Source organism: Pristiophorus japonicus, chromosome 2, assembly GCF_044704955.1.
Source record: "Pristiophorus japonicus isolate sPriJap1 chromosome 2, sPriJap1.hap1, whole genome shotgun sequence".
NCBI classification, from domain to species: Eukaryota; Metazoa; Chordata; class Chondrichthyes; family Pristiophoridae; genus Pristiophorus; species Pristiophorus japonicus.
In genome coordinates this window covers 107,811,158-107,824,559 of record NC_091978.1, presented here as the reverse complement: position 1 = coordinate 107,824,559, position 13,402 = coordinate 107,811,158, and positions in this window count along the sequence as shown.

The window sequence follows — 13,402 nt, the reverse complement described above, 5'->3', positions numbered from 1 at the left end:
AACTTTCAATTTGAAAATATTTACACTCGAAGATCACTTAAAAACTTTAAGATCACTTATAAAGTTGTAAATTTACATAACTTACAAAATGTGAGAACACTTACACTCGAAGATCACTTATAAAGTTGTCATTTTACATAACTTACAAAATACTTCCAATGTGAGAACATTTACACTCTTAAGATGTTGGGGAAGTCCAGAACCCGGGGACACAGTCTTAGGATAAGGGGTAGGCCATTTAGGACCGAGATGAGGAGAAACTTCTTCACTCAGAGAGTTGTTAACCTGTGGAATTCCCTGCCGCAGAGAGTTGTTGTTACCAGTTATTGGATATTTTCAAGAGGGAGTTAGATATGGCCCTTACTGCTCAAGAGATCAAGGGGTATGGAGAGAAAGCAGGAAAGGGGTATTGAGGGAATGATCAGCCATGATCATATTGAATGGTGGTGCAGGCTCGAAGGGCCGAATGGCCTGCTCCTGCACCTATTTTCTATGTTTCTATGTAAGATCACTTAAAAACTTTAAGATCACTTATAAGTTGTAAATTTACATAACTTACAAAAAACTTTCAATTTAAAAACAGTGACAACAGTAACATCAACAACAGCAGCAAAGAAAGGCTGCACCCATCTCTCATCCCCTTAGTCTAACACCGCCCACCCTTTGGACTCTCCACCACCCCTACCCGCAGGCGTTGGCGCAGTGTTTTTCGGCTTGGTACCAAGTTTATTCCTTCTAACATCTCATTTAATGTGCACTTCTTGATGGGTGGTGCTGGTGGGGGCGGGGGTAGGTGGCCAGGTGTAAATGTGGAGGGCCCAGCTTGAGTCTCTTCAGAGGCAGGTGTGGGGTTTGCAGTGGGAGTGGCAGTTGATTCTGTCAATGGGCGCATGGTCTGGGTAAGTTCCCTTATTGCAGCAGCTAACTCACACATGCCCTCCCTCATGCACCCTAACAGTATCCCAGCGGACTGAAACATTCCCTCCCTGATGGTCTGTGTCATTGCCAGTGTCGTCCTGTCCACTACCTCTGGCATTCCCTCCCTCATGGACACTATTCCCTCACTGATGTTCCCGGACATCGTTCCCATTTCCTGTGCCATTGCTGTTACTTCTCCCGACAGTTCCGATACCTCATCATTCACCCCACTGGGTAAGGTCAGTGCTCTTCGCACTCAATGCCATGATCTGAACCACATCTGTTGCATCCTGCATCTCAGAAGAGCATGGTCGATTTCTCCTTCCCCTTACCCTGAGTCTGCCTCGTGGCATCCCAGTGGGAGGCACAGGCTCAGACGGTGGGGCCCTGGGTGTGCCTCGCGGTATCCCAGTGGGACCTGCATCCTCGGATGGTTGGGCCCTGGGTGTTACTTGCTGCATCCCACTACTGGGACCCACAACCTCGGATTGTGAGAAAACAAGGAATGTCCCACCAGAACTCAAATCACTAGTCATGGAAGGGGCTCGCAACTCCGATAACTGCACATTCTCCAAATTCAATATATAAGTGGTAGCTGCATCCAGCTGACCCAACTCCCCCTCACCCCCATGTTGGCCTGGAAGGTTGGCTTTGAAGATGTTCTCGTGTTCCGGCTCGTCCGTGTCTGAATCTTCTTCTGGATCTTCAGGATTCGCATCAGGTTCTGCAAAATATAACAGAGCAGTCAAATGGTTAGCAGCAGAGGAGGGGGCAGGGTGGGTGGGTGGCATGAGTAGGATCACACATTGCAGGCCAGGCAGCAGGTTAATTTGAAGGACCACGATGAATTTTCAGGACATAGAAACATAGAAACATAGCAATTAGGTGCAGGAGCAGGCTATTCGGCCCTTCGAGCCTGCACCGCCATTCAATAAGATCATGGCTGATCATTCAACCTCAGTACCCCTTTCCTGCTTTCTCTCCATACCCCTTGATCCCTTTGGCAGTAAGGGGCATATCTAACTCCCTTTTGAATATATCTAACGAACTGGCTTCAACAACTTTCTGTGGTAGAGAATTCCACAGTTTAACCACCCTCTGAGTGAAGAAGTTTCTCCTCATCTCGGTTCTAAATGGCCTACCCCTTATTCTTAGACTGTGACCCCTGGTTCTGGAACTCCCCAGCAACAGGAACATTCTTCCTGCCTCTAACCTGTCCAATCCCCTCAGAATTTTATGTGTTTCTATGAGATCCCCTCTCATTCTTCTAAACTCCAGTATTTACAAGCCCAGTTGATCCAGTCTCTCCTCTTATGTCAGTCCTGCCATCCCGGGAATCAGTCTGGTGAACCTTCGCTGTACTCCCTCAATAGTAAGAACGTCCTTCCTCAGATTAGGAGACCAAAACTGAACACAATATTCTAGGTGTGGCCTCACCAAGGTTCTGTACAACTGCAATAAGACTTCCCTGCTCCTATACTCAAATCCTCTAGCTATGAAGGCCAACACATCATTTGCCTTCTTCACCGCCTGCTGTACCTGCATGCCAACCTTCAGGGAGAGGACTTACCCTCTCCCTCGAGTGTGGGCCCAGCTTGTGCAGTACTGATTGTTTTTCCCCAGGCAGGACCCATCAAAGCAGCGACCCTCTCTTCCAAGGGTGTCTGTGGGTGCAGATTTGGCGGGCCTCCTGCTGTTCGATTGCTTTCCCTTTTGTTGTGGGTCAAATTCTTCTGCAAAGATGAAAATGCAACTTTTTAGAGAAGATGTCTTTCTGCTGGGTGGGACATATACAGTTGGTCACATTTACAATTGCAATTACATTGAATAAATGGAAATATAACTTACACTAACTACTTGACCAAGGTCCTGCCATTTCTTTTTACACTGGCTTCCAGATGTTTTGGTGTTCACCACTGCGCAGAAATCTTCTGCAACTTGGTTCCAGCATTTCTTCATTTCTTAGGGTGGCACTTTTGTGCGACCTCTGCTGGTATCCAGCTCCTGCCATCTGTTCTCAATTACATTAACTAATGTCTCCATTTCATGCAAGAAATTCTTTGTTCTTGGTCCACGTTGCTGCATTGTTGTATTGCTGCAGCTGCTCTGAGATGCTCACAGCACTTTTCCAATGCCCTTAGACACACAGTGATTTTCCCAAACACACAGTCCTTATTTTGCATGCAGCAGTGATTTTTACAAATACAGCACTCCTTCTGGCACTTCTGCTGGCATGCAGCACTGATTTTACCAAACAGAGCACTGCTTCTTGAATTCAGCAGTTAATTTCCAACCACAGCACTCCTTCTGACACCAAAACACAAGCAGCTAGCTGGCTCTTTAAAAATGGTCAATTGCCAACTCTCAGCGCTACTGCTCATGCGCGGATATCACTAGCGGACTCCACTGTGCATGTGCAGATGTCCCAGCACATTTTCCAGCGCAGAACACTGGCTCCACCCCCAAATCGATTGGCCACACTGCACGACTGCAGTGAAGAGGCCGGACAGTGGCCAAAGTGGCAACAAATTTTTTCGACACATCTTGGAACGTAGATAAGCGGCGCAACTCTGGTAAGTGTGCCGAAAAACGGGCTCGGCCAAAATTGAGGCCATTCTTCTAAACTCTAAGGAGTATAGGCCCAACTTGCTCAACTTTTCTTCATATGCCAACCCCTTCATCTCAGGAATCATCGTCGTGAACCTTCTCTGAACTGCCTCCAATGCAAGTATATCCTTCCCAAAATAAGAAGACCAAAACTGTATGCAGTACTCTAGGTGTGGTCTTACCAACATCCTGTACAGTTGGAGCAGGACTTCCTACATTGATACTCCATTCCCCTTGCAATAAAGACCAGCATTCCATTTGCCTTCCTGATTACTTGCTTTACCTGCATGCTAACTTGTTGCGTTTCATGTAGAAGAAACCCGAGATCCCTCTGTACTTCAGCATTTTGTAATTTAAATAATAATTTGCTTTTTAATTTCTCCTACCAAAGTGATTAACCTCACATTTTCCCACATTATGGTCCATCTGCCAAATGTTTGCCTACCCACTGAGCCTATCTATATCCCTTTTGTAGATTCTTTGCGTCCTCCTCAAAACTTGCTTTCCCACCTACCTATGTATCATCAGCAAATTTGGCTACGTTGCAATCGGCCCCTTCATCCAAATCACTAATGTGCACCCCTCTAGTTACAGTTTTCCAACCTGAGAATGACCCATTTATCCTGACTCTATTTTCTGTTAGTTAGCCAACACTCTATCCATACCAATATATTACCCCCAACCCCGTGAGCTCTTATCTTGTGCAGTAACCTTTTGTGTGGCACCTTATCGAATGCTTTCTGGAAATCCAAATATACAACATCAACTGGTTCTCCTTTATCCACTCTGCTCGCTATATCCTCAAAGAACTCCAGCAAATTTGTCAAACATGATTACCCTTTCATAAAACCATGCTGACTCTGCTTGACTGCTTTATGATTTTCTAAATGTCCTGCTATTACTTCCATAATGATGGACTTCAGCATTTTCCCAATGACAGATGTTAGGCTAACTGGCTTATGGTTTCCTGATTTCTGTCTCCCTCCTTTCTTAAATAGAGGTGTTACATTTGCGGTTTTCCAGTCCGTTGGGACTTCTCCAGAATTTTGGGAATTTTAGTAGATTACAACCAATGCATCCTATCTCTGTGGCCGCTTCTTTTAAGACCCTAGGATACATGCCATCAGGTCCAGGAGACTTGTCCACCTTTAGTCCCAATAGTTTGCCTAGTAGTTTATCTCTAGTGATAGTGATTGTTTTAAGTTCCCTCCCACCCTCCCGCAATAGCTCCTTGGTTATCAATTATTGGGATGTTTTTAGTGTCTTCTATGGTGAAGACCAACACAGAATATTTGTTCAAAGTCTCTGCCATTTCCGTTTCCCATTATTAATTCTCCACAATTTGTTCCACAGATAACTCTAGTCCACAATACATACTTGAGGGAAAAGTCACCAAATGCCCCGATTGGGGGCTGTAATATAGCTCCACCTAGTGGGCTACTGCTGCACTTAGTGGACTACTGTGGTATTGCAACTGCTGCTGTAAATACAATAAAAGTACAATAAAAATACAATAAAAGTACAAATAAAATACAATAGGCTTATATTCACTGGAATTTAGAAGAATTAGAGGAGATCTCATAGAAGCATATAATAGGATTGGACAGGTTGGATGCAAGAAGAATGTTCCCGATGTTGGGGAAGTCCAAAACCAGGGGTCACAGTCTAAGGATAAGGGGTAAGCCATATCGGACCGAGCTGAGGAAAAACTTTTTTTTTCACCCAGAGAATTGTGAACCTATGGAATTCTCTACCACAGAAAGTTGTTGAGTCCAGTTCGTTGAATATATTCAAAAGAGAGTTAGATGTGGCCCTTACGGCTAATGGGATCAGGGGGTATGGAGAGAAAGCAGGAGTGGGGTACTGAAGTTGCATGATCAGCCATGGCCATATTGAATGGTGTTGCAGGCTTGAAGAGCTGAATGGCCAGCTCCTGCACCTATTTTCTATGTTTCTATGCCGATGGATATGGCCAACTAATACTCCATTTCCATTTCCAGTCATCAGACAGCCGAGGTGAATCGCCTGCAGATTAGAAGTAAAAGGCAGTTGGGCCCCAAGGCCTCAGCAACTGGCCACGGTAACAGCGCATTCAAGTCTTGCTATCAGTGTCTGGGACAACACCTCGCTCAAAGTTGTCCATATGCAAAGGCAGAGTGTTTCTTCTGCAAGAAAACTGGGCATCTTGCAAAGGCATGCTGCCTGAAGAGTAAACCGATGTTCAATGCTAGAAGTAGCAATCAGCAGAGACTACATAACATTGAAGAGAAGCAACAGAATGAGGAGGTTCTGGAGATACACGTCATCAGGAGCACAAGGGTATCTAACAGCGATTCATAAAGTATCGTCATCCAAGAAAACGTTGCAAGAACCAGGATACCCAAGGAAATCGAGACTGGTGCATCCATGAGCGTAGTACCAGAATCGCGATATCATGACAAGTTCCCTGACTTTCCACTGGAGAAATGGAAGATAGAGCTGTGAGGTTACGCAGGAGAGCAAATTCTTTTGGAAGGATGCATCCATCATCATCATCATCATCATAGGCAGTCCCTCGGAATCGAGGAGGACTTGCTTCCACTCTCAAAGTGAGTTCTTTGATGGCTGAACAGTACAATACGAGAGCCACAGACCCTGTTACAGGTGGGACAAGACATTCGTCGAGGGATGAGATCAGTGGGGCTGGTTTGCCACGCGCTCCTTCCGCTGCCAGCACTTGGCCTCTTCATGCTCTTTGCGTTGAGACTCAAAGAGCTCAACCCCCTCCCGGATGGACTTTCTCCACCTCGGGCGGTCTTCGGTCAGGGTTTCCCAGGTGTCAGTGGTGATGTCGCACTTTACCAGGGAGGCTTTGAAGGTGTCCTTATAACATTTCCGCTGCCCTTTGGCTCGTTTACCATGAAGGAGCTCCGCATAAAGCATTTGCTTAGGGAGTGTCGTATCTGGAAGTGAACTATGTGGCCTACCCAGCGAAGCTGATCGAGTGTGGTCAGTGCTTCAATACTGGGGATGTTAGCCTGGTCAAAGACACTGATGTTGGTGCGCCTGTCCTCCCAGGGGATTTGCAGGATCTTGCGATGTATCACTGCACCGGTGAAATACAAGGTTCAGTTTTGGAGCTTGCCTCTCTTAGTCATGGCAGGAGACAAGCCTGCCTTGATAGGTTGAAATTAGTTGGGATCACTGCAGCTGGATTGGAATTTGATTTTCCTGATGAAACAAGATTTGCATCGAAGGATGATATCATCAAACAGTATCCAAACATGTTCCGTGAAACAGACAGTCCGATCCAAGGTTTCAAGGTGAGTGTCAGGGTAAAGAAGGAAGCTAGACCAGTTTACTTCAAGCCACATCCCATACCATACGCATTCAAGGAGAAAGTTGAGCAAGAACTTAAAAGACTAGACACTGAGCACATTACCTCCAAGGTAGATCTAAGTAATTGGGCTACACTCATTGTCGTTGTACCTAAGTCAGAAGGCAAGGTAAGGTTGTGTGGTGATTATAAAGTATCTAGAGGGTAATACATTGCCAAATGTAGAAGATTTGTTCACACATTGACAAGTGGTCAGATCTTCTCAAAGTTAAATCTAACAAATGCCTACTTACAACTTGAACGAGATGAGGAGTCCCGGTCATGCTTGACTATAAATACTCATCTAGGCTTATATCAATTCAATAGGATGCCATTTGGAGTGCCTTCCGCCCCTGCCATATTCCAAGGGGTGATGAACCAGATTTTGCAAGGTATTGAAGGGGTAATATGTTATTTAGATGACACACTCCTTTCAGCAGCAAACAGGCAAATCCATAATAATGTATTGAATGAAATGCTCAAACAGCTCGAGGAGCACAGAGTACAAGTGACTGCTCACAAGTGTGTTATTTCAAAACTCAGTGGAGTACTTAGGGCACAGAGTGGACAAAGATGGTTTACATCCAACCAAGGGAAAGCTGGATGCAATTAGAAATGCACCCACTCCCAAGAATGTCACTAAACTTCAATCTATTTGGGTCTTTCGAACTATTATGAGAAGTTCCTACCAAATTTGGCTACAGTGTTACAGCCATTGAATGAGCTATTGAAAAAACAGATCCAATGGAAGTGGTCAGAAGAATGCGACGCCGCATTCAAAGACTGCAAATGCCAGTTGGTAGAGAGAACCATGTTAGTTCACTATGATGTATCGAAGGAGATCAAGATAGTATATGACGCCTCTCCATATAGAATTGGGGCAGTGATCTCTCATGTACAATATAGTGGGGAGGAGTGACCAATTGCTCTTGCTTCACGCACTCTCAGTGCCAGTGAGCGTAATTATACACAGATCAAAAGAAAAGATTTAGCATGAATTTTTGGGGTCAAGAAGTTCCACAAATACTTGTATGGTCGTAAGTTTACCATCGTTATGGACCATAAGCCCTTGACAGCAATCCTCCATCCAAAGTCCCAGTTCCAACCTTAACTGCAGCCCGAATGCAGAGGTGTGCTTTGATTTTGTCAGCATTTACATATGACATTAAATACAGATGATCAGCTGATCACAATGCTGATGATATATCCAGATTGCCAACCCCATCACAAGTTATACCCAATAGGGAAGAAGTGTTCTATTTTTCATATATTGATGAACTGCCAGTCACAGCTGAAGAGATTGGTAGAGCAACCAAAAGTGGCCCAGTTATGTCAAAGGTGTATGATTACATAGCAAATGACTGGCCAAACCAGGTATCAGAGAAAGATATTCATCCATACTTCATTCATAGGAACAAATTGTCAATGGGTAAATATTGTATCATGTGGGGTGCAAGAGTAGCTATTCCAAATAAGATCAGGTCCAAATTAGTGGTGATCTTCATGACCAGCACCTGGGAATGTGTTTGACGAAGAGTTTTGCACGCATTTACTTATGGTGGCCGGGTCTAGATAAAGATAGAGAGTACATCGTTAGTCAGTGTACAACATGTCAATCAGTAAGCAAGTAACCACCATCAGTACCATTACAGGAAATGGTCCCCAAGTTGTGGCAAAGGTTACATATAGATTTTGCTGAGCTAGAAGGACAGCAATTGTTCATTGTGATTGATAGTCATGCGAAGTGGATAGAGATGTTTCCGATGCAGAAAATAACAACAAGTAAAACACTAGACAATTAGCGAAGATTGTTTTCTTCATATGGCCTCCCAGAAGAAATTGTGTCTGATAATGGGCCGCTAGTTTGTTCAGAAGAATTTGCACAGTTCATGAGCAGAAATGGTGTGAAACATACCAAAGTTCCACTATACCACCCTACTTCAAATGGTGTAGCAGTGTAAGGGGTTTTCAGGGAGTGTTGTTGTGCCTTGGGTGTCTCTCACTGGGCTTCTGCCCTCACAGCTTATGCCTGGCATGTGAGGTACCCTGAACGCTGCAAGAGCACCCCTGGAAAGACTGTGTCCACAGCTTATGAAGGGGGTTTTGAGACTCGTGTGTCCCCACAGCTTATGCCTAGCCTGTGAGGCACCTGTGAGTGTCAAACACTCCTAACCCCTTCTTCCCTAGCCTGTGACACACAGTTGAGCGTTTTCGAGGCGCTCCTAGCTTCCCTTACACTGTTCTGACATAAGACTCACGATCAGGAGATGTAATAAAATAGAACTGAGACAAGGTGATTCCAAGAGGAACTTAGGCTTCCAATTTATTTGACAAGGTGTATCTCAACAAACAGCAATACACCAACAAAACAATCCCCCTAAATCCCACTAAACGGACACAACGAAAATCTTTACACAAGTTTAGCAGTACAATGCCCAACCTCCCACCTTTCCTGGCCTAACTGAGTTGGGAGTTCCGGGGACCAGAGGTTATATTCACTACTGCGCCTTCTGCAGGTCTGGTGGTTTGTTTCTTCTATCTTCGGTGTCTTCGGACACTGGTTTTCCTTCAGTGTCGAGGGGCTTGCTGGTTGTTGGATCACGAGGGCAGGGAACCACACAGACTACGTCAGAAACCCCTTTTTATAGCCAAATTATCCAGTCCGCCTCGCCTGCTGAAATCGATTCTTCTCATTGGTGGGCTTTGTGATTTTGAAAAATGCAGCAGTTTTATATTATTGTGGTTTTTTTCCACTGATGTTAACCTACTCAAGATTTGAGTGGGTGTTGATTGCGTTGGCCTCCTGTAGCCATTGTGTAGGCCCTTGGGTTGTTTTGGGTTCTCTCGTTTTCTGAAGATCTGCATAATTTCCTTCCATAGTGTAAACATGGGGAAGACAATAGCCCGATAATGGCTATGGGTCAGTCCCACAGTTTTCGAGCAAGTGCTCTCCCATTGGCTTGAGAGCCCCATGCTTCGGGCTGACTCTGTCCCACCATTGGCCCACCGGTGTCCTCCCCCATCCAATCACTGCTCTGCCAAGGTCAAACCGTATCAGTTTCAATTCACAGCACAAACTGATCCCACAGCCCTTTTCCTTCTGGGTAAAATGAGGGGGTTTTCGTCCTCCCCTACATAATCCCCCATCTGACACAGTCAGACACCACTCGAGTGTGTCAAAGTTCAGGGTGCTGAGAAAACCCTAGGTCTCCCAAATTGCTCAACTTTCCCCAGTTTAACTCTAAACTGATCCCGTCGATATATATCGTAATTCCTTTTAACGCGGTACAAAACACAGATTCCAACAGGTTACAATATACGACAGCAATATACATATATGTACTTAAGGTTACAGCATCAATTGTACATTGAGTCTCATTTCAGTCTTAACCGTAAAACAAAGAAACCTGCCCTGCAAACTCCCCAGGGGCCATGTATGAAAACGCAGTCATCCCTGGGAATAACAAAACTGCCTAAGTATCGCGGTCAAGCTTTGTTGACACATCTTGAGTGTTTAGCAACGGCTCGCCTGTCTGTGTAGTAGCCTGAGGAACTGCTTTCTTTTTCTTTTTCTTCTGAGCTTACAGCTTGTAACTAGCAGATAAGCTACAATCAGGAGTTGGCCGATTACCAAGGCATGCGATCCCACCCGGATCCACGCAGTTATGTCTGCCCGTATTCCCAAATCCCATCATGCTGGGGTTTAATCTGGGCAATCTCCCCTGCTAGAATTTCAGTTTTCTGCTCCATGGTGTAAAAATGTTTTTGAGACAAATCCACTGCCTGGAGGAGGGCTGTAAGTTTCTCAGGTAGTGGGGCAATGGGATAGCCAAAATGGGCGACATATTGTTGTAGGTGGCTGAGGTTGTTTTGTACCGTGAGGTGAATCGTGGAAGGTTCAGGGATGGGTGTGATTCTGGTGTGTGCCACTTGAACCTCTGCCCTGGGTTTAAAGCAAAAGCTGCTGTACGGTATTGGACACCACCTTCCCGGTCCGTGTTCATACCATTGGGCACTTGTGGTGACACAATATGTCCCACCGCCTACATATGCTAACTGTGGAGGCATGTTGTTAGGGGCCATTACCTCCATTGTGCAATTGATAGGCTCTGCCCCAGCCGTGCTGAACCCGCATTGTGGCCTTGCACAAGCGTTCAAGTGCTGGGGGCACAGGATTACCTGTGCTCCCCTGCTCCGACAACCCGAGAGGTCTGTATCTGTCACAGTATGCTCCCACATTGTGACATAAGGTGGGACCTCTTGGAATCGAACATGCACCCCTCCACGAATGACTCCCACATTCTCCACTCGGTACAGGGGTGCTGGTCGTGGGGATGCCCCCATCATGGGCATCCTGACCACCACACCCATGATGGTATGGTTTGACTTTCCACAGTCCACCGGTACCGGGTAGGCTTCTGACGCTACACGAAGTTGGCAAGGACTCAAAACATTATCATAAGGGTGCAGTGCTGCTAAGTGCTGGTTGCTGATCCAGGAGGGGACCTGTCCCTATCTCAGATCCTCGAGGTTACTCCGTCCCTCTCTCAGCAACCAGGCCCCATATAGCACGCACACCTCATTTTGGGCGGCTTGATCGGAGGCGTTTCTATCCTCCCGAATCAAGGCGTTTACAGCCCTGGCCTGTGCCTCCAATTGAGAGATAATCTCCTTTAAGTGAACTGTCATTGCCACCTCTTCGTGGAGCGCGGATCCCACTACGGTATTCTCGTCCCCCAGGATTTTGCGCAGCTGATTCTTTAACCCATTTATCTGGAGGGCCAGCTGCATGTTATCCAAACTGTTTATGGCAGACGCCCCGGTGTTAAAACCCGTGAAAATGTCATTTAAAGTGTCACGCCCTTGCCTGCCCGGTTCGGCCCTATCCCACTGTTTATACAAGCCTGTCACTCTCACTCTGGAAGTGGCCACAGTGATCTCCGGCAGGGGATGGAGGCCTCTCCGTAGGTAAAGTCCTTATGGTTGGGGTACTTGGTGGAGTTCGATCCCAACCACCCAGGTCATCTCCCCTCGTGGGAGTAGGTGACCCGGCCATCCGCCGCCGGAGTCCCTTCTCCTGTGGTCACTGTCGGCGCTCTGCCCCCGGAGCATCCGAAAATCAGGGAGTCCTCGGTGTCCCCTCGGTGCCCGGTGCAGATCCTTAGTGATACCAGCATCACTAACACCCAGTAGGGAGGTGTTGACATCTGCAAGGCAAGAAGAACATGGCCTTGCCTTGAGAGACCTCTCCAGGCTCGGCCCACTTAACATGTTCCAAACACAAAAATGCTGTACCCGACAGTCACTGCCTTACCTAAACACATATGCACACAACACAAAGTAACAAAACAGGAAGGGAAAATATATACACCGCCACCTGTCCCCGGGTGGCCAGGCTACATCCTGTCACTGTATAGGCGTCGTCGACCACTCGGCTGACCGTACCCTGGGGACCAGGATGCCCTCCGCTGAGGGGCTCGTATAGTTCCCCTTAATGAGTCTTCTGCTGCCCTCCAAGGCCGTCCCTAGCCCCAGATAATCGGTGGGAGACCCTTGCTAGCACAACAGAGCACTCTCCCTGTTGTCTTTCGCCTTCTTGGTCTGGGGCGGGGGGCTAAGTAAACAGGGGACCACGGCGCCCTGGTCTGTGGCACTCTGTTACTCCTCCTTACTGTCGGTGCAGAGTCTCAGGTTATGGGCTGCAATGCTATCTCCTCCACCTCTTGGGCTAGCCCCAGCGAATCCACCATGGGAGGTTCAGCTTCCCCTTGGACCTTGCTAATGGTAGAGCCTTTCTCCCTACTTCTGTTAGTGGGCTGGGAACCTCTACCCAATGGTGGGATAGCCTTACTGGAGCAGTGAACCATCCCCGGCTGTAGAGCTTCGGGGCCCGCTGCCTCCTCCGGAGCCTCCAAATCTACCGGGGCCTGTTCTTCCCCCAGTGCCTGATTCCCTTCCCTTGCTCGTCCCCTCTGGTTTTTTTTTACCTCTTTTGGGGTCAAACGATTTACACTGATTAATGTGATACCACTTCACCCGGCGAGGCAATCGAACCACATAGACCATAGGGCTAGCCTTGTCGACTATGCTGTATGGTCCCATATACAGTGGTTCAAATAACCCGACCCGAGCGAAGCTTCTCACCATCACCTGGTCGCCCACCTCCCAATTATGGTGTCTGCGGGGTTCCAGCAGTAGCCGATTGGCACGGTGCTGTTTACCCATGTTGTTGGCCGTCTGCCAGTGAATCTGTTGAAGCTGTTCAAACAGATTCCTGACGAAGCGGTCCCGGTTCACCTCTCGAAGCTGCCCTTCGGTGAGAACCGGCGGCAACACATGCACTGGGGTTCTCATGATCCGGCCCGTCATCAGCTCATGGGGTGAGTACTCTGTGCTCTTTGACTGACTGGCCCGGATTCCCATGAGGACCAACGGTAAGACCTCGACCCACTTGTTCGGTGAGTCACCCGTCTCCTTGTGCAGCCTTTCCTTTAGGGTCCGGTTCAGGCGTTCTACGGGGCC